Source organism: Pelophylax lessonae (assembly GCF_965119305.1).
Source record: "Pelophylax lessonae genome assembly, chromosome: 1".
NCBI classification, from domain to species: Eukaryota; Metazoa; Chordata; class Amphibia; order Anura; family Ranidae; genus Pelophylax; species Pelophylax lessonae.
Window position 1 is genome coordinate 219,002,858 of NC_138768.1, and position 25,230 is coordinate 219,028,087.

Below are 25,230 nucleotides of genomic sequence, written 5' to 3' on the forward strand. Positions count from 1 at the left end.
TAATTACAGAGACATAGCATATTCCAGAGTTGACTTCTAATGCTGTTTATACATGCATATCGTAAAGCATAGCAGTGTGCCATCGTAGTAAAAACTAGTATGGTATAGTAAAATTCAGATGCATCATAAGACCCTACGTGTTTCGTGATCATCATCACTTCTTTGGGGGCGAATGCATCATGGATCTAAAATAGAAAATGTAAGAATAACTGATAGGTCCACACTCAGGGTAGAGGGGGGGTAACAGGGTAACCAGGGAGGGAACAGATGAACCTACCCTGTATAGTACTTACATAGCCACTGTATATGGGACGGTAACCCATCACAAAGAAAGGGATGCCCATATAGTCTGCAACAGGAGCTGTAGTATAGGGACTAAGGATATGAGCCCAGAGCGCATACAGGCACCTCCAAAAGGAAAAGATACATAAATAACAATAGTGAGGAATGGGCCCCAATAATAGGACTAATAATAAATACTTAATGAAGAAGTAGCAATTGATTACAATAGCTCATATATTCGTATAGTACAATTAATAAGGGGACCCAATAATCCAAAGAAATGGTACGATGAGTAGAAGGACAAAAGTATATAGAATAGGATGTGAAAGAATATAGGTAGAAATGATGGAAAAAGAAGGTGCAAAGTGAGAGTGAATGTAAAGGATGAGAACAGGCAATATGGGTATAAACCTGTATTAATTCACCGCAAGTGGATAAAGAAACAAGGTGATGGAAGATAAACACCAATGTGCTGTACTAGACTACCAAGGATGGCTGGAAAAGAGAGCGAATTACCTCAGCAGAAAACATGACCCAGTGTGCAAGACGCCAAAGGACTGGCTGGTATGACATGGAGACCTAATGAGCTCTGGGCAATCCAAAAGTCCCACCTAGCATCACACAGGCATGATGAGGTGGGGGAGGAGCATGGTTACTTCAATACAAAGGATTCCACACCATTATAATTATATCTAAGATAACAACATAATACATACACTATATTACCAAGGGTACTGGGATGCCTGCCTTTACAAGCACATGAGTCTTAGTCCATAGGGTTCAATATTAAGTTGGCCCACCCTATATAACAGCTTCAATTCTTCTGGGAAGGCTGTCCACAAGGTTCTGGTGGGTTAAGGTATGTCAATGGGAACGTTTGAGCATTCTTACAGAAGTGTGTGAGAACTTGTGAGGTCATGCACTGATGTTGGAGAGAAGGCCTGGCTCCAAGTATCCACTCTAATCCATCCCAAAGGTGTTCTATTGGGTTGAGGTCAGGACTGTGCAGGCCAGTCAAGTTCCTCCACCCCAAACTCGCTCATCCTGTCTTTATGGACCTTGCTTTATGCACTGGTCCAAATTATTTGGTGGAGGGGGGATTATGGCGTTTTTTTTTTTTTAGGGGTTGAGCTTGGCCCTTGGGTTCCACTGTAGGGAACTCTTTAAGGTGTCAGCATATTAGGACATTTTGGACAATTTCACACTCCCAACTTTGTGGGAACTGTTTGGGGATGGCCCCTTCCTGTTCCAAAATGACTGCACACCAGTGCACAAAGCAAGGTCCAAAAAGACATGGATGACCGAGTTGGGGTGGAGGAACTTGACTGGCCTGACCTCAACCCGATAGAACACCTTTGTCATGAATTAGAGTGAAGACTGCAAACCAGGCCTTTTCTTCAACATCAGTGCCTGACCTCACAAATGCATTTCTGTAAGAAAGGTCAAACATTCCAATAGACACACTTCTAAACCTTGTGGACAGCCTTCCCAGAAGAGTTGAAGTTGTTATAGCTGCAGGGGGGGTTCGGCCAACCCAATATTGAACCCTAAGGACTAAAGCTCCGTACCCATGCAACGATTATCGGCCGACCGATCGTCCGTCTTTTGTCCAGAGTGGTGTTTTGTTGGTTGGAATGTGCCTAGACTGCACACGAATTTTCTCGCCCAACAAAAATCCACTTCAGAAGTGATGTCATGTGTTGGTTTGATTTCTTTGTGTTCTTTCTTCTCTGAGCATGCCCAGACTTGCTCATAAGATTTTTCCCTGTGGAAATCTGTACTGACTGCACGAAAATTGGCCGTGTTTTGACGGCCAACAAAAATTTTATAGTCTGCACACCAGATTTTTTTCGTCCGAAAAGTCGGAGTCGGTTGTCGGAAGCATCATACTAACAAGCCGAAAATCGGCAGATCGGACGTTGGACGAAAATTCCCTGCCAATTTTCGACGCGCGTGTACGGGGCTTTAGACTGGGATGAAAGTTCTTGTGCGTTTAAAGGTAGGCGTCCCAATTCTTTTGACAATATAGTGTACAGTATGTGTTTAGCATTTCCAGATTAGAGCTGAAGATCTTTTTTAGGCTTCTGGAAGCTGCTCGAAGCTTGGTAAAAGCTTTGCAAAGGCTTGCTAAAAGCTTCATGAAACGTTCTGTTCGCAATGCTCTTATACAAACTGAAGCCTATTTGATCTAAAAGTAAGTATTACACATCCCAGACACTGAAACACTAATCTCTGTTGTTGGGAACATCTACTCAAGTTTTTGCTGAACTAGTCGTTTCATTGCAGAACCATCTGGCCAAACTCTTTGTAATTTTTAATTTAATGGCAGACTTGGCTGTTTTTCAGATTGTGGGAAATCACGCAAACAAGGTAACTTACATCACAATGACATTGTTACAAGCTGCCATATGTTTGCTGTAAATTGTCATTTGTTTTTATGTCTTTTGTTTTTCCTGCCAAGAAACACGTTTGCCGTTGCTGAACGTACAATGTGCTCAATATTTATCTTCACTTCCCCTTACAATTTCATATTAAACTTCCAGAGCTTGCTCTTCACACAGCAACAATGCAGCCCAGCTATTGTGATAGCAGGAGGATTGTGCACATACTTTCAGCTGTCTAATCTTTGCAATTTAAATAGAGAAAGGGAGCAGCTGTGCATCACAAGGGTTTTCAAGTACTTATAAATAGGAAAATGTACACGGTTTATGGCATAGGGTGATGTTGGGAAGAGTAAAACAATGCAAGGATTAAGTGCTGGATTTTCCTCCCACTTATATCCCAGCTGTGACAATAAAAAAAAAAAAAACATTTTTAAGCTGTAGAAGAGGTGAGGTATTTGAAAATGAGATGTGGCATCATGTGAAGGTGATCATAAACGGTACACTCTATTTGTACATCTCTTTTCAATTTACCAACTATTATGTAGCAAAAACACCAGCCTTGCATTGACATTGCGGCCTGCCTTGTATTAATATTGTGGTCATATTAGGGTAATGATGTTACAACCATTCCTGCCTTTTTGTGTACGTGCAGCTGGGGCACGGAATACCCTGGTCACAGTTGATTGGGAGCTTCCTTCCGGATGCAGTCTGAACTTAGGTTTGGATCAACCCCCTGCTCATTCCTAGTTATATTTAGATGGAATTTTAGCACCAGTTGAAGTAGATCTAAACTAAATGACAAAATCTTATATTAGCTTTAAAATGTTATTAAATTATGATTTTTTTAATCTTTAAAATATGTTATTCTCATTTAAATAATACCAGCATATGCCAAAATGGTTCTTCTTCAGACATTTCTGTTGTGGATTCACATCAGTCAAAGAATTGTGCTCCTGCATTGTAACATGCATTGATGTGTATTTTCTACACAATGAGGGTGCTTGACTCACCGCACCTTAGCAAACTTGTTTTGAAATGTAACTTTTATTAACTAAAACTTTAGTTAAAGCGAAGTTCCACCCAAAAGTGGAACTTGCGCTCATTTGCTTCCCCTCCCCCTCCGGTGCCACATTTGGGACCTTTCAGGGGGGAGGGGGGAACAGGTACCTGTTTTTGACAGGTACCCTTCCCCACACCCGGGAGACGGTGCCGCGGCGCTGTCACTCTAAAGTTTGGCCCCTCCTCTCTTCCCCCGCCGCCGAGCCAACCTGAAAGCACAGCGCGCTTCGCGCATGCGCATTAGGGACCCGCATGTGAAGCCGTAAGGCTTCACTGCCAGGTTCCCTCACTGATAATGGCGGCGGCAGCACCCGACAGCTGATGGAAACATCGGCTGCGGTGCCGACATCGCTGGACTCCAGGACAGGTAAGTGTCCTAATATTAAAAGTCAGCAGCTACAGTATGGAGGCTGGAGGCTGGAACACCGCTTTAATAAAAGTTACGTTTTAAGACCAGTTGGCTAAGGTGCAGTGGGTCACACACCCTTGTTTTATAGAAAATATTACTATTGCCAGATTCTGTTATTAGAAAACTTAGGCAATGTCAGTAAATATGCATTGATGGAGAGGCCACAAGTGACTGTGTTGACACATAATATGTAGGCATGGTTCACCTTTCTGAGGAACAAGAAACCAGCAAACCAGTTCAGATCAATGATTTTCAACCAGTGCTGGAGTGAATGTATGTAGACAGGAAGCTGAAAGAGGTCGGAGGAGAGCAATGAGATGCCAAAAAGAATGGAATAAAAATGAAAATGGTATTTAAAACGGTAAATCTATCGGACTGTAACCTATGTGTTTCTTATATTTGTTCTGAATGCCTATGGAGAGACTTTTCTTGTATAGCTCCTGTCTCGGTCAGGGGTGTCTTGGGTATTCTTGATGGGTTCTCACTCGTCCTGCTGAAATACATTAAATAACAAGTAGGAAGAATGAGACTTTCTCATATTGATTGTAGCAAGTATGCCGACTTGAGAAAAATCCTATGCTGGATGCTCTGATTGCTGAATTAGCCATCTAAAAAAGTACATGATGTTAGATTTGAGAAAAGCATATGCCCAAAATCTGGAAATATAAGCATATACTGCAATCTTATGCAAAACATTTATAAACTGCACCCACATATTTATAAATATGTAACACACAAACATCTATGTTCTGCTATTATCAACAATATTTATAAATCACCAAGTTATATACAATGTTGCTTAAAATAGATGCTGTTACAAAATCATTATTTGATTGCTAATATATTAGCTGTCTCGGGCTGCAGTTGAATCTCATCCAGAAATGTTCTGGTCTGCATTTATCCATCATTTCATGTATTAACCATCTGTCAGTAGAATGTGTATATTAGGAATCCTTAATAATTATTTATGAACCACATGCCATATGTTAGTATATAAATGTTAGCACAAAAATGATGCTGAAATAAACACTAAAGTTTTTCGTACTCAATGTGTATGCCAAGGAGGCTACAAATCAGGATCCCCCAATATTTAGTTAAAGCAGGGTTCTCCAAACTATGGCCCTCCAGTTGTTCAGGAGTGACAATTCACATTATGCCTAGTCATGTCTATGAATGTCAGAGTTTTACAATGCCTCATGGGACATATAGTTCCTCAACAGCTGGAGGGGAAAGCAAAGGTACTCAAGCTTTCTAAACAAAGAGTCAGTTTATTGTCCTTCAGACTTTAGAGCTCTGTATTGTGGCAGTTTGGAGTAGAAAATGGGAAGAACAGATTCCACATCATTGGTGTCAGTGAGAGCAATAGTGCCACATCAATGGTGTCAATTAGAGAAATAGTGAACTATCGTTGGTGCCAGTAAAAGGAATAGTGTCCTTTATTTGGTGTCATTACAGGGAATAGTGTCATCAATGACATCAATGAAAAGAATAGTGTCCCGTAAATGCTATCATCATAAATAGCAATGTCCTTCTGTTTGTGTCAGTGGGAGGAATAGTGCCACATCATAGGTGTCAATGGGAGAAATAGTGTTCCATAATTGGTGTTAGTGGAAAGAATAGTGCCCCATGGTTGGTGTCAGTGGGAAAGATGTTGCCCCATCGGTAATGTCAATGGAAGGAATCTATCAATCCATCCAATGGAGTCAGTGTAAGGAATAGTGCCTCATCATTGTTATCCAATAAATTGTGCTCCATCATTGGTGCCAGTAAAAGGAATATGCCTAAAGAGCCATTAAAATGCAAGCAAAACGCAGCAGTTTTGGGACCACTGAGTTAAAAGTTAGCCTCTGCTATGGCTATAGGCGGTGTATGTCCTGTATAGTCTATTTAGAGCCTGGAAAGGAAAGAAGCATACAACTTGAGCTACAGCTAATGTGGCATATGGAGCATTTTAAAAATAACAGAAATGTCCTGCGCTGTGTATAAGAAAGGAGGCAGCTAACATATATGTGGTGTACCTGACCAGCATGTAACATATACAGATTGAAAAGTGTAGCACACTAACATATAAACACATAGGTTATTATAAAAGAGTCCATAACTGGATGTGCAAGACAACAATCATAGGCGACATAGCAGTCACTTAAAGGTGCAGTAATGTAAATATGTTGTGAATTACCGCCACCATCAGAAATGGGAATGACGGGTCTGGGGGTAATGGACCATACTATCCCCCTAATCAGTATTGAAGGAATCAGATGGAAAGGACCTCAGAGACACCTAGAACCCATAGTACACCATCTTATTGACAGAATGGACAGTTCTTTCAGGTCCCTCCCCATGGATTTCAAAGACCCAACCCCCAGACTCGTCAGTCTAATTTTGGTTATACTCCTTTCTACACGCCCCCTCAGAAGCAGGAACCATGACAGCTGGACAATCCCCCCCTACCCACAGTATGGTCATCAGACCACCCAATGCCAACATTTTTTAGGGGAAGGCCAAGGACGCAAAATAAATCATACAGGGGGAAACGAGGGGGGAGAATGGTTAACAAATACAAAGAAGTGGAGAACATAGATATTTCAGGCATTTTTAACTTGAGCAGTGCTCAACTCAAGAAAGAGGAAATAACAACACTTAATAAGGGCCTCAACTTTGCCCCTAAAAAAACCTTTGAACCGTTTTCAAACGTTTATTGATATAAAACGATTTATTAGGCAAATTTCTTTCTTTTTTTAAAGTATTTTGTGCAAAATCCTATCATTAGGAACAATACAGTTCTCTCCATTCAAAAACACACAGATTTTAAGAATGCTTCTCTTTTTAATCCTCCAAGTGGCTCAAATTTACATATTATGGTTTTTAAGGATATTTATTTTACATCTGCTTGACTTTGCTATGTAACACAATTATTTTTGGTTGGATAGTCAATTTTTTTTGCAAACTAAGGGTGTAGCCATGGGCGCTAAGTTTCCCCCTAGCCTTGCAAACCTTTTTATGCCCAGATGGGAACATGACACAATTTATGGGAAACATTGCCATGCTTTGATATTTGATAAACCCTATATTGATGACATACTTTTTGTTTGGAATGGTGAATCACCTATCTCAATAACAATTATGTCAACATTGTATTAACACACACATATAGCCCACAAGAAATACATTTTTTGGATCTGACGATCACTGTGCATAATAACAAAATACTAACTAAATCATACTTTAAATGTACGGACCTCAATAATTACATACCATTGACCAGCTGTCATAACCCTATGTGGCTAAGAAATATTCCTAAAGGACAGATGGTTAGGATGAAAAGAAACTGTACTTTACTGAATGATTTTTGCTTTCAGAGTCAATTAATAAAGGAATGTTTTATGCACAAGGGTTATAAAGCAGAGGATCTTGAAGGTATTTTGAGAGAGGTGGAACTCTCCGATAGAACCTCTATGTTAGCCAATAAAACACAGGTTACCAAAAATATAGAGAGTTAGTAAGCAAGCCCTGTACAGGTGTAGAGTGGCCTAAAAACTGTGGTGAGAGGGGGTATCAATACCGAAGGGGGGGGGGCTGTAGGAGATGCCCTTATGGGGTATCCAGTAGTGTGGATATTTCATATAAATCCAGTTATCATGGTAAAAACAAAGTCTATGCAGAAAGGCAGCCAGCTCATCAGAGTAGGAAGGGTTCTGTATGGAAAGAAGCAGATAAAAGAGCAGTGGCTATCTAAGTGTATATTGTAAGGGTACACTTTATTGTATTACACCTACAGTACATGCAGGTGGAAAATCAAAAGCATTTACAGGATAACATCCTGCAAGTCCATGATGTCTATCCACCCTGCAGTAACCTTCCTTTCTCCCGGCATCACTTGGCTCCTCTCCCTGTTCACGGACCCGAAGCTCTGGAACCCACTGGCACTGTCGGCAACATGGCACTTGAAGGAAGCCGTGTTGTTTCCTACATGGACTTGCAGGATGTTATCCAATAGATGCTTATGATTTTCACCTGCTTGTAAGTGCAATACAATAAGGTGTACCCTTGATATTTACAATCTACACTTAGATGGGCGCTGCTCTTTTATCTGGTTCTTAGCAAAAATTTAGTGTATATATATATATATATATATATATATATATATATATATATAGTGTATATGTCAAGTTATAACTAATTTTTCCACCCAATACTGGGAAATCAAATGTATCTTTAAACGACACTGGAACATACTTACTAAAGATCCCATTTTGAATACTGCCTTACCTTATAAAGAATCAAAAGTTTTTAGAAAGGCACCTCATTTACGTGACAGGCTAGCTCCTAATGTAGTGAATTTCATATTGAGACCTACATTTTTTTCTCACACATGAATGTTTTTTTTCCCGTGCAAAAAGAAACACTGTTTCCATTGAACTAATTCCAATAATTCCTATGATGTGGATTCTTTTATATCATGTAATTCCACGCACGTGGTTTGTCTTTGTACATGTGGTATACAGTATGTGGAGAGAATCAAGAGGCGTTTACGTGATCGTCTCAGCAAACATGTTTATAACATCAGACAGGGCTCTAAAGATCACAGTCCTTCAGCTCATTTTAGGAATATACACAATAAAAATTCTTAAGACATTTCATTTATGGGTTTTGATAAACTTGAACCCCACTGGAGAGGATGCAATAAAACCAGGGAAATATCCAAACTCGAAACAAAATGGATCTATGAGTTACGTTCTAATGCCCCCTATGGTTTAAATGTCGACTGGGACATTAATTGCTTTATTGATACCAAATAAGGCAATTTGGATTGTATATCTTTTTTACTTCCTTTTGTATATATATATATGTATATAAATATATACATATACATATACATATATATATATATATACATATATTTATAGAGCGAGAGAGAGAGAGAGAGAGAGAGAGAGATTGATGCATCTTCAAGCAGGTGTATGTAAAACATTTTCATGTCTGATTCTATAATAATTTTTTTAATATAATTTCTTTTTTATACATTAGGTATTGTTCATTTTTACATATTCACATACATTTTTTTATTAATACATCCTTATGTTGTTTGCTGTTTTGTCCCTATTTATATATGGCCGCTTTGGAGTTTCCTGTTGTGGTCTCACGCTAATGATCTAAACCTGCAAATTGGGGACACCAGGGTATATATATCCGCATGGATGTCGGTGCCAAATGAGCCTGTGACCACATCCATTAGGACGAAACGTGTCGGAGCGACATTTAGGCATTGGTGTCCCGCTGCTGTGCGATTCCGGGTCGCCAGCAGCATCTTATGTGAGTTAGATGCAATTTTCTGTGTGTAATATGTTATGATTTGTTTCAATACATGTACTGCACCATGATTTTAATTTTGGTTCCCAGTTGGATAGTTTTGCGGTGATTCAGTGGAGGTTTCCCTTTGGTTTTGATATTCTAAATGATCCTTGGCTATGCACGATTGAGGCTTTATTGCTACTGTAATCGTAGCAACGCCATCTGGTGAGTATTGAATCTTTATGGTGGTGGCGGTGATTAACAATGCATTTACATTACTGCACCTTTAAGTGACGGCTATGTCGCCTATGATTGTTGTCTTGGACACCCAGTTATATGGACTCTTTTAAAATAACCTATGTGTTTATATGTTAGTGTGCTACACTTTTCTATTTGTATATGGAGCATTTTGCTACCCCCGTACTGTAAGTAGTGCCAAATAAAAAGCACTGTGCTATTAAAGGAAAGGTTTGAGGTATAGAAAAAAATAAACATTCATACTCCCTTCTATGCTGCAGCATCAGTGTGATGCTGCAGCTTTCCCACGTTGGCTCTAAGAATGAGAACTGAGCAATCACATGACCAATGATCACTGATTTCTTAATCTTCTCATAGCAGAGATTAGTCAGTCACCACTCTCTATTCTGCCTCTTGAGTGCTCACTGGAGCACCGGTCTGAAGAGAGAGTAGGCACATCTGGCTTCAGCTCTCAGCCACATGCTGAGAGGTGGAGCCAGCTGTCAAGCAGGCAGCTGGGTGGATCAGCTTTCTATTGGGTATTGAGGTAGTCAATAGGTTTATTGCTAGTATTAGAACCTCTGCAAGATTATTTCTTTCTTTCTCCGTGTCTGTTTATGAGACTTCATCTGACTTCCTGTCAGTCCACCATAGTTTTCACTGTGGCCTCTGCTGCACTGAAATCCCAACCAGAATTGCAATTAATCGATTTCCCCAAAAATCAATAATGCTGCCCTGACTCCCAATAGTCTTTCTGTACACTGTTTGTAGGGAAATGGCTTTTTGGAGTTCTGGAGATGTGCCTACTTCAATAGGATCTGACCTCCAAGCTACTGCCCCTGCAAGAAATTTACAACACTGGTGATGATATCACAGGGAGTGATAAAGGCTGTTTCTTGCTTTAGATGCAAAGTGAAAGAAAATAATGCAGCAATATGATCTAGATGAGCGTTTGGGGGTATATGTGGGTAATGCCTGGATTTATACTTCAACTGAGAATTTATGTGCTTACCTGGATTTCCACTTTAAACATCAAGTAAGAATGCTTGTTGATTGCAATGGGCAAATGGATATTTCTAAAAGTACTTTTTCTATATCAATCCCAAAATGGCACACTCAAAGAATTCAATTTTTACAATCCATTTCTGTTTCACCTGCTCTTGAATGCTTCAGAAGAGCTAGAAAGGAATATCTCTGTGGATAATTTCTTTTCCCTAACATTTATTTTTATGGGAGAAATAGAATTTTAGTAAGGAAGCCTGTATAAAATCTGAAAAGCTATCAGAGGCAAAATAGGAAAAATATTTAGGCCTAAGTGCAAAAGAAAGTCAGTGCTGCAGTCATTGTATTTTCACTTCTATGTACAGTGGGTACGGAAAGTATTCAGACCCCCTTAAATTTTTCACTCTTTGTTATATTGCAGCCATTTGCTAAAATCATTTAAGTTCATTCTTCTTCCTCATGAATGTACACACAGCTCCCCATACTGACAGAAAAACACAGAATTGTTGACATTGTTGCAGATTTATTAAAAAAGAAAGACTGAAATATCACATGGTCCTAAGTATTCAGACCCTTTGCTGTGACACTCATATATTTAACTCAGGTGCTTTCCATTTCTTCTGATCATCCTTGAGATGGTTCTACACCTTCATTTGAGTCCAGCTGTGTTTGATTATACTGATTGGACTTGATTAGGAAAGCCACGCACCTGTCTATATAAGACCTTCCAGATCACAATGCATGTCAGAGCAAATGAGAATCATGAGGTCAAAGGAACTGCCTGAAGAGCTCAGAGACAGAATTGTGGCAAGGCACAGATCTGGCCAAGGTTACAAAAAGATTTCTGCTGCACTTAAGGTTCCTAAGAGCACAGTGGCCTCCATAACCCTCAAATGGAAGACGTTTGGGACGACCAGAACCCTTCCTAGAGCTGGCCGTCCGGCCAAACTGAGCTATTGGGGGAGAAGAGCCTTGGTGAGAGAGGTAAAGAAGAACCCAAAGATCACTGTGGCTGAGCTCCAGAGATGCAGTCAGGAGATGGGAGAAAGTTGTAGAAAGTCAACCATCACTGCAGCCCTCCACCAGTCGGGGCTTTATGGCAGAGTGGCCCGACGGAAGCCTCTCCTCAGTGTAAGACACATAAAAGCCCGCATGGAGTTTGCTAAAAAACACCTGAAGGACTCCAAGATGGTGAGAAATAAGATTCTCTGGTCTGATGAGACCAAAATAGAACTTTTTGGCCTTAATTCTAAGCGGTATGTGTGGAGAAAACCAGGCACTGCTCATCACCTGTCCAATACAGTACCAACAGTGAAGCATGGTGGTGGCAGCATCATGCTGTGGGGGTTTTTTTTTCAGCTGCAGGGACAGGATGACTGGTTGCAATCGAGGGAAAGATGAATGCGGCCAAGTACAGGGATATCCTTGACAAAAACCTTCTCCAGAGTGCTCTGGACCTCAGACTGGGCCGAAGGTTTACCTTCCAACAAGACAATGACCCTAAGCACACAGCTAAAATAACGAAGGAGTGGCTTCACAACAACTCAGTGACTGTTCTTGAATGGCCCAGCCAGAGCCCTGACTTAAACCCAATTGAGCATCTCTGGAGAGACCTAAAAATGGCTGTCCACCAAAGTTTACCATCCAACCTGACAGAACTGGAGAGGATCTGCAAGGAGGAATGGCAGAGGATCCCCAAATCCAGGTGTGAAAGACTTGTTGCATCTTTCCCAAAAAGACTCCTGGCTGTATTAGATCAAAAGGGGGCTTCTACTAAATACTGAGCAAAGGGTCTGAATACTTAGGACCATGTGATATTTCAGTTTTTCTTTTTTAATAAATCTGCAACCATGTCAACAATTCTGTGTTTTTCTGTCAGTATGGGGTGCTATGTGTACATTCATGAGGAAGAAGAATGAACCTAAATTAATTTTTAGCAAATGGCTGCAATATAACAAAGAGTGAAAAATTTAAGGGGGTCTGAATACTTTCCGTACCCACTGTATTTTTGTCTTTTCAAGTAACTTCAGAATAGTTTTGTCATGCTGGTTGCTGAAAGAATGGCTTTTTTTCTATTGTCCCTTTTAGGAACTTGCTAATTGGCTTTTAAAGACTTATCTTTAATAGGCATCTGCCTGTGTGCCTACTAACAATCATATATTTATAACATGTTTGCGTAATACTAACATTCTTTAAAACTATTTTGTGTAGGTAGATACATTTTAACGTTTATTCCTTCATCTAGAAGTTCTCAATTGGTGGTATTCTTTAATTCATATTTACAATGGAAGAGAACTGAACAATAAAGTAACAATTGTACATATAAGATAACTTTCTTAAAATAAAGATAACATACTGTACATTAAAAAAAGTCATTCTAAAGGGCCATACACACTATAAGATTTTCTGAAGACTTTTTCCTTTAGACTTACCAAAACCATATAATATGAGGTCAAACCTAAACACTTTGAATTTGTATGCAATCTGGCAGGCCCTTGCACTACATAGAAAAGGTAAATCTGAAGGAAATCTAACCACAAAAGTTGGATAGTGTGTATCCAGCTTAAGACTACAGCACTAACATTTTCCAATTAGACCAGTTATTTCTAGTACAATGAAAGCATATTGTGGACAGATCAGATGTAGTCTGCTTATATCCAGGTGTACCTAACATGTTTGATACCCGTAACTGATCAGTAATTATTATAACATTAATATGGTAATATAAATGGCTGGAAATGAAATGCAGACAGGGAAACTTGTAGTCTCCCTTTGTTTTTGTGGTCAGTGGAAAGGGCTGCTTTACATTTGTAGTCAGTGGTCAAGTGCCCTTTACATTGGTAGTCAATTTAATTGCCCCCTATTTGTTGATAGTCAGTAGAGTAGTGCCCCCTTACATTGGTTGTCAGTGGAGTAGTGCCCCCTCACATAGGTTTTCAATGGAGTAGCACTTCTCACATTGGTAATCATTGGAGTAGACCCCCCCCCCCCTGCATTGGTAGTCAATAGGATAGTGCCCCCTTACATTCCTGGACAAGAAAAAAGGGACCCCATACATTCAATTGTCATTTTGAAGGACCCCCATAAATTGGTTGTCACTAGAGGAGTTCCTCCTCACATTGGTGGTTAGTGGAAAACTGCACCTCACATAGATGGTCAATAGGAGACGGAACCCTTCAATTGGATGTCAGCCGAGAAGTGCCATCTTACATTGGTGGTCAATAGGAGAAGGAACCCTTCAATTGGATGTCATGGGAGACGTGCCATCTTACATTGGTGGTTATGGGAGAAGTGCCCTCTTGCATTAGTAATCAGTGAGAGAAAGGGAAATCAGTGGTAAAAATGCATCCTTACTGACTCTAGTCTTTCCAGATATGGGTAGGAAGCTCCTAGTAAATTTATGCTCTCTTTTTGGTGATGTCCCTTATTTACAAGCATAGAGCTAAGTCTGATGTATTGTAAGTGTGGGTTTTGGGTTGCTGGAAGTTGAACTGTTGCTTTGGATGCCTTTTGCTACCCTCTGTTTCATTCTGAGTATGAATTTTCATATTATCACTTTAAAAAATGTCATGGTTTGCATTCTATTGGTTGTGACCTCTGGTCTGTATTCCACTATGACACTTTGTGCACTTTAGTTGATACTCACATTTTTTTCTCAGCTGTCACCATCAAGGCCTTTGTAGCAAGGGTGATTCTGATATGGTCACTAAAGAAGGGCAAAAAAAACACTGACTTGTTTGTACTCACCAGTATTCTTCGATACCAGAACAGTGAGGCAATGTACAGTGTTTATGTGAGCAACAGTTCTGCTAGTGTGACATAGGCCTTAAGGACCTCAGTTTGGAGCTAATTCTATCGCCACCATCAAGGGCGGTGTTTAAATTAGTTGTGAACCTCTGACATGAAATATAAACAAAGCATATCCCTCTACAGGTTTAGTTGTCTGAAACCAGAGCACAAAGTATAATTTCTGTCTGCTGCCTCATTTCCTCTGCTGTCCGCATGAATCACTTCTGGCAGGCTTTCCAGACACCAAGAGATAAAAAGGTGACAGGGGAGGGAGCTCTAGTACACAGCCTGTGATTGACAGACTCAGCTCTGTTCCTATAGGCTAAGACAAGCTTTATAATGCTGGACTTTGAAGGGCCGTCAAGAAGAAAATCCCGCAGATAAACAGGTACAAGTTATGAAGGAGGATTCGTTTAATTTCTGTGGATCACCTGAGGTCAGTCATTTCACTGGCTATAGAGTATGTAAAGTTTTACAACCACTTTAAGTTGTGGAACTCATCTTGTTATACATTGGGCAAAAACTACAATCTGCTGGTGTCACATTATTTCAATAGCTTCTAGCAGGGCTTTTTTTCTCAGAAAATAGGTACAGGAACTCAATCATGGCCCCCAAAACCCCCTCCGTCCCCACACACACAAACTCTCCGAATCACATCAAATAATGGATGCGGTCAAATTTCACTAACAGTGGGAGGGTCTTAAAGAGGCAATAAATACCAGGAGTGCATTATGTACAGAGTGCAGAGTTGTGGGGGTTCTCACACACAGAGTGCAGAATTTGGGGTGCACTATGTACATAGTGCAGAATTAAGGGGTGTGCTGAAGCACCCAGCTGGCTCTAGTACCTCCCCACACACTTTAGTTGGCTCTGCCTCTCTCACTTGCTGGGATATCATCCAGTGGGGGTGTTGGCATCTGCACTGTACACCTAGCACCTGCATCTCCCTTGTCTCTATCATGCACTCAGTAGGAGCCAATCAGGAGATCAGATCGGTGGATGCCATTGAAGGACAAGCTGTCACTTGTAAACACAGAAGCTGGACTTACAAGTGTTAGTGGTGAGTAGGGAGCAGAGTTCCTGAGCCAGAGGTGGTGGAACTGAGTTCCACCAAGTTCCAGCTGAAAAAAAAGCCCTTGCTTCTAGTATAGGTGACAAAAGTAACTAGTAACTTGTTTATAAACCTGAACATGGGCTGTGCAATAATAAAAGTTCAGTACTGCAGTTAGTCTCTCATTCCCCAAAGAAGTAACTGGCAAATATTCCTGGATATGGATTTTTTGTGGTATGTTTTGGAAAGAATTTCACTTTTGCAGGCCAAGTGACAGCAATATTTGAGGTATGGATAGATGTATGTGCACTGAGTGGACCAATAGCTTCTGACTCACTGTAATTGTTCGCTCTTCCCAGCAACTTTTCCAATTTTTCTCCTGCTAAACCATAAAGTCTCACATATTATTTTACAGTTGGAGGGCACTCACTTTACTGGCTGCATTTTCATAATGTAAAATAAATTATACAGGAGAGTTGTATCTCCAAGTAGAAGCTGCAGCAGGAAGGCAAAGCTGAGAATTCAGGTGTACAGAAAGGGATATAGGATGTATACATCCAAAACTTGAAAATCTGTTTAGAGTGGCTGTCCTTTTAAATAATGCAAGCACCATGTTGGAGCCTTTAATACTGTGGTTATTACTGTTATGGGAATGATATTCTCTGTCTACAGTAATGGCTTTTCACACTTCATCTGTGTAATAATACCATTCCAATCAATCAAATGTACAGCTCAGCCAGGTGACTAGTGTTTGCTTTTTTCCCTCTACTATCAGCACTTGCCCAGCATGTGCAGTCGGAAAATTGTGTCATACTGTGCATATTACAGTAATCACATAGTAAGCAAAATAAGATTAGGTGTCGCCCTTGTCACTCAAAGTATAAAAAAAGCAAAATGTGTTAGGAACCTAATTAGGTCTAGGAAAATAGCGATTACATTTCTTAACGACGACCTCCTATGGTGGATGTACCATGATGAGAAACTTACAGAAGCACAATCACACTTTATTTCTGGGTAATCTGTTGAGGACGAAAATTCTTTCTTGGATTAATTTGGGAGACAGCAGGTGCTTTGGTGTTCCAGCAGCCAGACGCACATCTTTACTAATTAGAATTCTTGTAAGGTAGATCTTCTATGGGCAGATATACAGGGAGGACGAGGGGGCATGCTGTTTCAAAAAAAAAAAAAAAAACGATTATTTAATTTAATTCTGTAAAATGCCAAACATGGTGTAGAGCATATGGAAATCTTAACACTGGACTCCTACTATGCTAGTGGCATAGAATGTCCAAAATAAGTGCAGAAATTCACAAAAAAACAGCCAATGTGTGCCAAAGTAGTCCAGAAGTAGATAGCTGTAGATGCGATCCGTTCCGGAAACAGTGAGAAAAGGTGGCCAATGTCCACTGAAGAAGTCACCACAATGTGTGCATCCACCACCCAGAAGAGGTAATGAACACTCTTACTAGAATAAATGGACTCGGATGCCAGCAGCATCGAGTCAATCAAGTGTGTAGAGGGAAATATCAGAATATTGTTCAGAGGGATAGTCATTAAAGGACTGTCATCAGAATTCTCTACCTCAGTCGATCCTCTCATTTGATCATAGGCTCCAAAATTCATAAACGACACAAAGTCTCCACATAGTGTAAAGTGTAAAACTATCTCTAACGTTTCGTTTTTTGCTTAAGAAGTAGAACACTTACATCGGCTCAGAAGCCACAAACATATCAGTAAAATATCTCCACAGCTGTGATCACATAAGAAAAGAGGCACAATGACATGGAACAGCTCAATCCAACCTGACGTGTTTTGTCTACATGGACATCATCTGGGGTACCTGGGGAACATTTCTAGTTCCATAAACCTATCTTTGGTGTCAGGAAGTCTGCATAGGTGTCGCAATAGAAATCCCTGTGACTCACCATGCTCAGATGCAGGTGCAGACTTCTCTAACTCATTTTTCCACTATTCCTTGGGTTCCCACAATCCCCTGAGCTCCTGGACACACCTAGGGAATGAAAATGCAGTGTGAGTCATAGTACTCACTCTGCATGTATGGTTATGGATTGGCTAAATAAGCATAAGTTAGGGATTGGTCAGCTTAGGTAATGAAAATGATTGGTCAGTTAGAAAGAAAAACTTACCGTTAATTGGTTAAATTTCAAAACTTTGACCACCTTGAAGCTGACTGATTCCCTATAAAAATAGATAAGGTAGTCAATAATTTGGCAGTTAGCAGGAGCAGAGCAGGAATTAGTTTGGCTATTGTGTTGTGCTGTTACCTGTGATGGAGTCCTTGTTGCGCAGATTATTGGAGAGAGCTGGCTGCGTGGATGGCGAAGCGTGGATGGAGAAATGCCTGTCCATTGCTCCGGAGGATATTCGGTCACAGCCGCAGGCTTCGTCGATCGCTGATGCTGTTTTTCCTGTTCCGGCTGACCTCCGTGATGACGCGGCTTCCGGGCAGAGCGGTCGTCCTATTACGGCTAATGCTGTGAGTGACCCCGGTGACGATATCCGGCTGCGTCATCAGGATGAGCCCGGCAGTTCTGGTCAAGATGGAGGTCGACCACGTCGGATGTCAAAACGCCCGAATAGATTTTCTACTGGTCCTGCTACGGCTGCGACTTCTGCGGCCTGCCAACACAAGAGGGGTTTGTGAGTCAGTGACTAGCGGTGGTTGCAATGCTTCAGAGGTTCAGGTCGTGTCACACATCACAACGATTCCAGTGTCGATGGCTGCTCCTTCTGAAGAAGTGTCTGCGGGTCAACTGTTTCCTACAAGTGTTACTGCGGTCCGTAGTGATGCAGTAGCTGTAGGTGAGCAATTTTCTGATGTGATTGTTTCTAAAATTTGTACGTCGTCATTTTGTCGTCATTTTGTAAGAATATGCTGTCTGCTAATGTTGCTGGTAATGTTGGGGAAAGTGTTTCTCCTTTAGCCAGTTCAAATGATGGTGCTTCCTCCTTTATAGGTTTGGGTGCTGACATTGTTCCTTCTGCTATATGTAATTGAAATTGTTCTGCTGCAGACATTAATGCTGCAATGTTGGTGCCTGTTAATACTAAATCTGTTCCTGATATTTCATTTAAAGAAGCATTGCCTTGTAGTGTCTCTCCACTTGACTTTCATTTACCTGAGGCAGTTAAGAATAAGATTTGGAATGGAGACTTTATTGATGTATTATCATTGTTGCCAGGTTTCAAGTACTCTAAATTCGATGAGAAAGCTGGTGATCATAATGCTAAGTCCCCACCAAGATCATTTAATAAACTGGCTTCAGGGTTTCTGTATCTATGTCAGTATTTTAGGTGAAAGGCGCCCTGCCATGTGTAGTGGCCTTTTCCGACACTTAGACATTGTGTTGGAGGCCTATAAAAATTTTCCTGGTATGGGTTGGTTCGCTTATGACGAGGCCTTCAGGCAAAAATGATCCATCCATAAGTCCCTATCTTGGGGAGTTAAGGATGTCGGCCTATGGCTGAATTTGCTGTTGCCTCAGAAACAACCCAATTTACAGAAGCTTTCTAGTCAAGGAGTACATTGTAAAGGTTTGTGCTTTGGATTTAATGATGGCCAGTGTAAATGGCCTCTCACATGTCGGTTCAAACACGAATGTTCTATTTGCGCTGGCTCTCATCCTGCTGCTAGATGTTTTAAGAAAAGTAGTTCGTTAGTTGGTAGTTCTTCCAAAGATCATCTTTTTCTTAAGAGCGGCAATTCGGGTGAACTTGGTAAGAATGCTACCATGGTTGCAGGTTTACCCAAACCGTGAGGATGCCAGCTTACTCTATTTTGGTTTTAAGTTTGGTTTTCCATTACCTTCTTTTTCAGGTAATGGTTGTATAGTTAGGCCTAATTTGCCTTCAATCGCTTTATATCCTGCTATCCTGCTGGGCCTTTTGCTTCGCCTCATTTTGTGAATTTTAGGGTTTCCCCTTTGGGTATTATTCCAAAAAAGGAGCCTGGGGAATTTTGATTAATTCACCACCTGTCTTTCCCTGATGGATTATCATTAAATGTTGATATTGACTCGTCATTTTGCTCAGGGTCCTATGCATCTTTTGAAGATGCTCTGGAAAAAATAAGGTGTGTAGGTTCTGCAGCATTAATTGCCAAAGCTGACATTAAATCAGCTTTTCGATTGCTGCCTATTAATCCAGCGGCCTTCAATTCTTTAGGTTTTGTTTTTGAGAATAATTTCTTTTTCGACAAATGCTTACCCATGGGCTGCTCTATTTCGTGTTCGTATTTCAAAGTATTTTCGAGTTTTTTAGAGTGGGTGGTGTCATCTAAAACTGGTTCAAATGGGATTTTACATTACTTAGATGACTTCTTGTTTATTGGTAAGCCTGGCGATTTTGAATGCTTGTTTCTTTTAACAAAATTCAAGATTATTTGTCATGATTTTGGTGTGCCTTTGGCTAAGAGCAAAACAGTGTTGCCCACAACATGTTTGGAATTTCTTGGTATCCAGATTGATACTGTTGCCATGGTTTTCATGCTGCCTATGGACAAGATTGAAAAGATGCGTAGTCTTCTACATTCCCTTTTGTTGAAAGATAGGGTTCGCTTGAAAGTTGTGCAGTCTTTGTTGGGACTGCTGAACTTTGCGTCCAGGGTTATGCCTATGGGCAGGGCATTTACAAAACGTTTGTATAGGGCAATTGCTGGTTTGTCTCCTTCTAGTTATGTAATTTTGTCACCTGCTGTTAAAGCAGATTTGTTGGTTTGGTTTGAGTTTTTGCAGCATTTTAATGGCTCTTCGGTATGGCAAGAGCAATTTTGCTCGGCTGATGCTTTAGCTTTGTATACAGATGCTTCTGGTGCACATGGCTACGGGGCTTTCTGGAATGGGCATTGGTCTGCTAGCGCATGGCGTTCTGATTGGGTGGAAAAAGGTGCAATTAGTAGCATTGTTCTCCTTGAGTTGTTCCCTGTTGTTGTGTTATTAGAGCTTTGGGGTACGCAATTTAGTAATAAACGGATATTGTTGCATTCTGACAACAAAGGTGTGGTGTTTGCAATTAATTGCCTTTCTTCTCGTTCTATGCCAGTAATTTCTCTTCTTAGGTACTTAGTTCTCCAGTGTTTAAAATATAATATATGGTTAAAGGCCAAATATGTTCCTGGTTACTCTAACACAATTGCGGATGCTTTATCTCACTTACAGACAGACAGTTTTTTCAAGTTGGCACCAGGAGCGGATCAGTCAGGCCTTCCTTGCCCTCCACATTTGTGGGATTTGATTTAGAAAATGTTGCTGTGGCTGTCAAGGATTCAGTAGCACCGTCCACTTGGCGTTCTTATTGCCGTGCGTGGAGTATGTGGGTTTAATTTACTCAAGACAAAGGTTTCCCGCAGTTTCCAGTTACAGAATCCGTTATTCTGTCTTTTTTAAACGTTTTGATGGGCTATGGGTACTCTTATTCACATGTGGTTAAAATTTTGGCTGGAATTTTATTTTTCCTTAAACTTCATGGTGGTCCATCTTGCCTTCAACTTTTCTCTTTCAAGACGGCATTGAAAGGTTATAAGAAAGGACATGTACATGTTGATAGTAGGTTTGCAATGTCCTTATCTCTCCTTAGGGACATTTGCTCTGCTACTTCATCTGTTTGCTCCTCCAATTTTGAGGCCCTTTTATTTTCTTGTTCATTTTCTTTTTGTTATTTCGGAGCATTCCGCATATCTGAGCTGGTAGCTTCTAAATCCTGTGCAATGAATGGGCTTGTTTATGGTGATGTTTCCATTGTAAATGATACTTTGCGCATTTTTCTTAGGCGCTCAAAAACTGACCAATTAGGTCAAGGTCAATGGATTTCTTTGCACAGATGTGAGGATCTGGCGATTTGCCCAGTTGCTTTGGCTGAGAGATTTATATGTCTTCGGCCATTACCATTTTATCATTTCTTTGTTCATGCTGATGGTTCGCCTCTCACTGTTTTTCAATTTAATGCCATCTTGAAAAAATGCTTATTTCATTTACATCTGAGCCATCTGCCCATATCCTCCCATTCTTTTAGAGTGGGTGCAGCTATTACAGCCGCTAATTTTGGTATGTCAGATTCTTCAATTAAGGTTGTGGGTAGATGGCGCTCTGATGCTTTTAGAACATACATTCGTCCTAAATATTACATTTGATTGCAGGTCCAATTAGGATCATATGGATTATAGGACATTCATACATTTTTTGGGCCCACAGAAGAGCATCTTTACGGATTTATGGCACCAATTTGGGAATTTTGCAGTCCATTGTGCGTATTTTTTTGGTTTGGCAAGAGAGGTATGAAGTGGAATGAACTAATTGGTGTTTTTAATGATCTGAGTCATTGCTGGCCTAAGCCAGATGTTATTATTTTTCACATAAGGGGAAATGATCTAAGTTGTAGGAAGCTTATCGATCTTTTGCTTAACATTAAGACTGATTTATTATTTTTTAAATCACAATTTCCGGAATGTACTTTTGTCTTTTCGGAAATTGTGCCACGCTTAATATGGTTTTCTGACAATTTTAAAATTTTGAATAGAAATAGGAAACGTCTTAATAAGGCTATGTCTAAATTCATGCCTTGTGTGGGCGAGTTTTCTTTTAGACACTTGGACCTTGAAGATGGGTTGCAAGGTTTTTATAAGAATGATGGGATTCTTCTTTCAGATGTGGCTATTGACATCTTTAACTTGGATCTGCAGACTTGCATAGAGAGGGCAGCAGGCTTGGTGGTGGTGCCTTGCACATAAGTATATATGTGCAAGGCTTGTGGGTAATGTGTTATTAATATATTGTCAAACTTGGGTAACTTGAGCTTTATGGTTAAGTTACAGTGGTTGTGTATATATATATAAGTATATATATATATAGGATATATATTTGTTTGCTAGTTCGAGCTCTATGGCTGAACTAGTTTTATGTACGATGTTATGGTAATTTAATAAAAGGCCTCAGCCATATAATTCCATATATGCAAGTCTGAATGTCAATCTTTTGATTATTAATAATTATATAAGTAAGTAAAACAAATTTTGGAGTTCCGCCTATGTCTCCATGAAAATGCAGTGTGAGTCATAGTACTCACTCTGCATGTATGGGGACATGGCAGGAAGACAAAAAGGTCATTAAAGTCCGTTATACTAGTTATGGATTGGCTAAATAAGCATGAGTTAGGGATTGGTCAGCTTAGGTAATGAAAATGATTGGTCAGTTAGAAAGAAAAACTTACCGTTAATTGGTTAAATTTCAAAACTTTGACCACCTTGAAGCTGACTGATTCCCTATAAAAATAGATAAGGTAGTCAATAATTTGGCAGTTAGCAGGAGCAGAGCAGGAATTCGTCCCGCCCTCCCACCCAGTGATTGGTGTTAATTTTATGTGCCTTTTGGTAATGTGTTATTAATATATTGTCAAACTTGGGTAACTTGAGCTTTATGGTTAAGTTACAGTGGTTGTGTATATATATATATATATATATAAGTATATATATATATATATATATAGGATATATATTTGTTTGCTAGTTCGAGCTCTATGGCTGAACTAGTTTTATGTACGTCGTTATGGTAATTTAATAAAAGGCCTCAGCCATATAATTCCATATATGCAAGTCTGAATGTCAATTTTTTGATTATTAATAATTATATAAGTAAGTAAAACAAATTTTGGAGTTCCGCCTATGTCACCATATAAGTTTCCCTTTTTGTCACCCTCTGCAGCTCAGAGAAATCACATCTGATGAGGCAGGGGTGATTAGTAATATGATCTGCAACTGGGCATATGGTCCTCCATTGTTAGTCCTGGCATGCATGCTGGGCAGGAGCCCAATAGCATGAAGCTTCTACATAAGACCCAGCCACTGCAGGAAACATTCTTCCAATAGCTACCAAAATACTGTGCCTAAAGTGGGATGGCCCTGCATCACCAGCCACCTGTCTGTGGTAATAGTCCTGGATCTCCTCCAGCTACTCGCTTGTGGTGTCAGTCAGGAGATCCCTCCATCTCCTCCTAGGTAGGTGCTAGAGAGAGAAAGTATAGTTTTGAATCCTGTCTGTTTATCAGAGTGATTTCAGGTAAATCTTTATTGTTCTGTGCCTACCAGAGAGCAGGATCTGTCAGCGAGGTCTTCTCAATGTGCTCAGGTGCAACTCAGTCTGACTGCAGAGTGTTTCACACTGGTCCAATAGGGAGGCATGTTGGACAGTGGGAGGAAACCTGACAAATGAGTGCACAGACGTTTAAATACAGCCCTGGTGGTTTGGCAGAGGAAAGTGCCTCAGTGCATGGTGGGATACTGTATAAAAGCCAGGAGCACATGTGCTCGGGGGCTTTTGGCTGGATAAAGGAGTCCCAGAGGGAGGGGCAGCTGCCTCCTTCTCTGTAAAGGTGCCATGTGGCCTCAGGTAGTCGACCTGAGGGCCTAGAGAGAGCTAGGGAGAAACTGAACCCAGAGGTCCTGTGAAGATGACTGAAAGGGAAGACGCTGGAGGATCTGATTCTGCAGTACAGTGAGTACAGATCTGAATCAAGGAGCCTGACCTGAGGGGGGCCCACCCCTGCAGCTAGAAGAGTCAGTGGACGGGTGTCAGTAAAGGGGATGCTAGTGAGTGCCTTGAAGAGAATGTAGTTTATCGAGTCTATTGCTGGAGAGAAAGAGCAAGGAGACTTAACCCTTTCCATACATGTGGCAGTATAGTTTAATCAGTGCAGCTGCTTCCACAAGCAACCTTGTGAAGTCAAGTGAGAGTTGTCCTTATCCATTGTGAATAGCTACAGTTGGAGTATTCCACTATTCCCTTTTCCTATCAAAGTTCCAAAATAAACATAAATACTGTAACAAATACCCCCTGGACTGTTTATTGAGCAAGGAGCCATTGGGTGCTGGTAATCAAAGGAGGCCCAACAAGTCATCATACAGCAAGCCCTACAGGGACAGTGCTATATGTTTATTCAGACCTACTCTGGATTTCATTGTGAGAGAAGCTGTTGCATAGATTAAGCACAATTAGCTGTTTATATACTATGCTGTTTATTGAAATAGTGGTCATCCTCTAATATCTGTGGCTGCAGATTTCTAAAGAGACTTTGCTGTATTGCCACTTAGTGTCCTTTTTGACTCATAGAGACATTGTTGTTAAAGTGATTGTAAAGGTATTTTTTTTTAAATAACAAACAACATGTCATACCTTGTACTTATAAGAAAGAAAACAGGTGTTTCTGAGTGTAGACTGTAAATAATTTAATAATAAAGGAAGAAATTAAACTCACATAAAGAATATGTAAACAGGCGAATAAGGATCTCCGGTGGTCAGAATCGGCATCAGGCCAGCTTCTGGGTCGTGTGATGCCGCTCGTAGCACTGTCCTAGCCAGCAGGATGTGGAAGTAGTGTTGGTTGACGGGACCGAGGGCTGAACCGCAGGCTGGACCACAGCATCTTCTGTGTGGGCGTCACCGGCGTGCCTGCAATGCGTTTCTTCCTTTTAAAGATTGTAAAGTGCAGAGCTGAATAAAAATCCGTGGTGCTCAGTACATGCGACATCCTGTCATCTGACACCACTTCCACATTCTGCTGGCCAGGACAGCGCTACAAGCGGCATCACACGACCCAGAAGGTAACACCATGCAGACTGTGAACACCGGAGATACTTATGTGCCTGTTTACATATCCTTTACAGTATGTGAATGTTTTTCCTTCCTTTTATTATTAAATTATTTACAGTCTACACT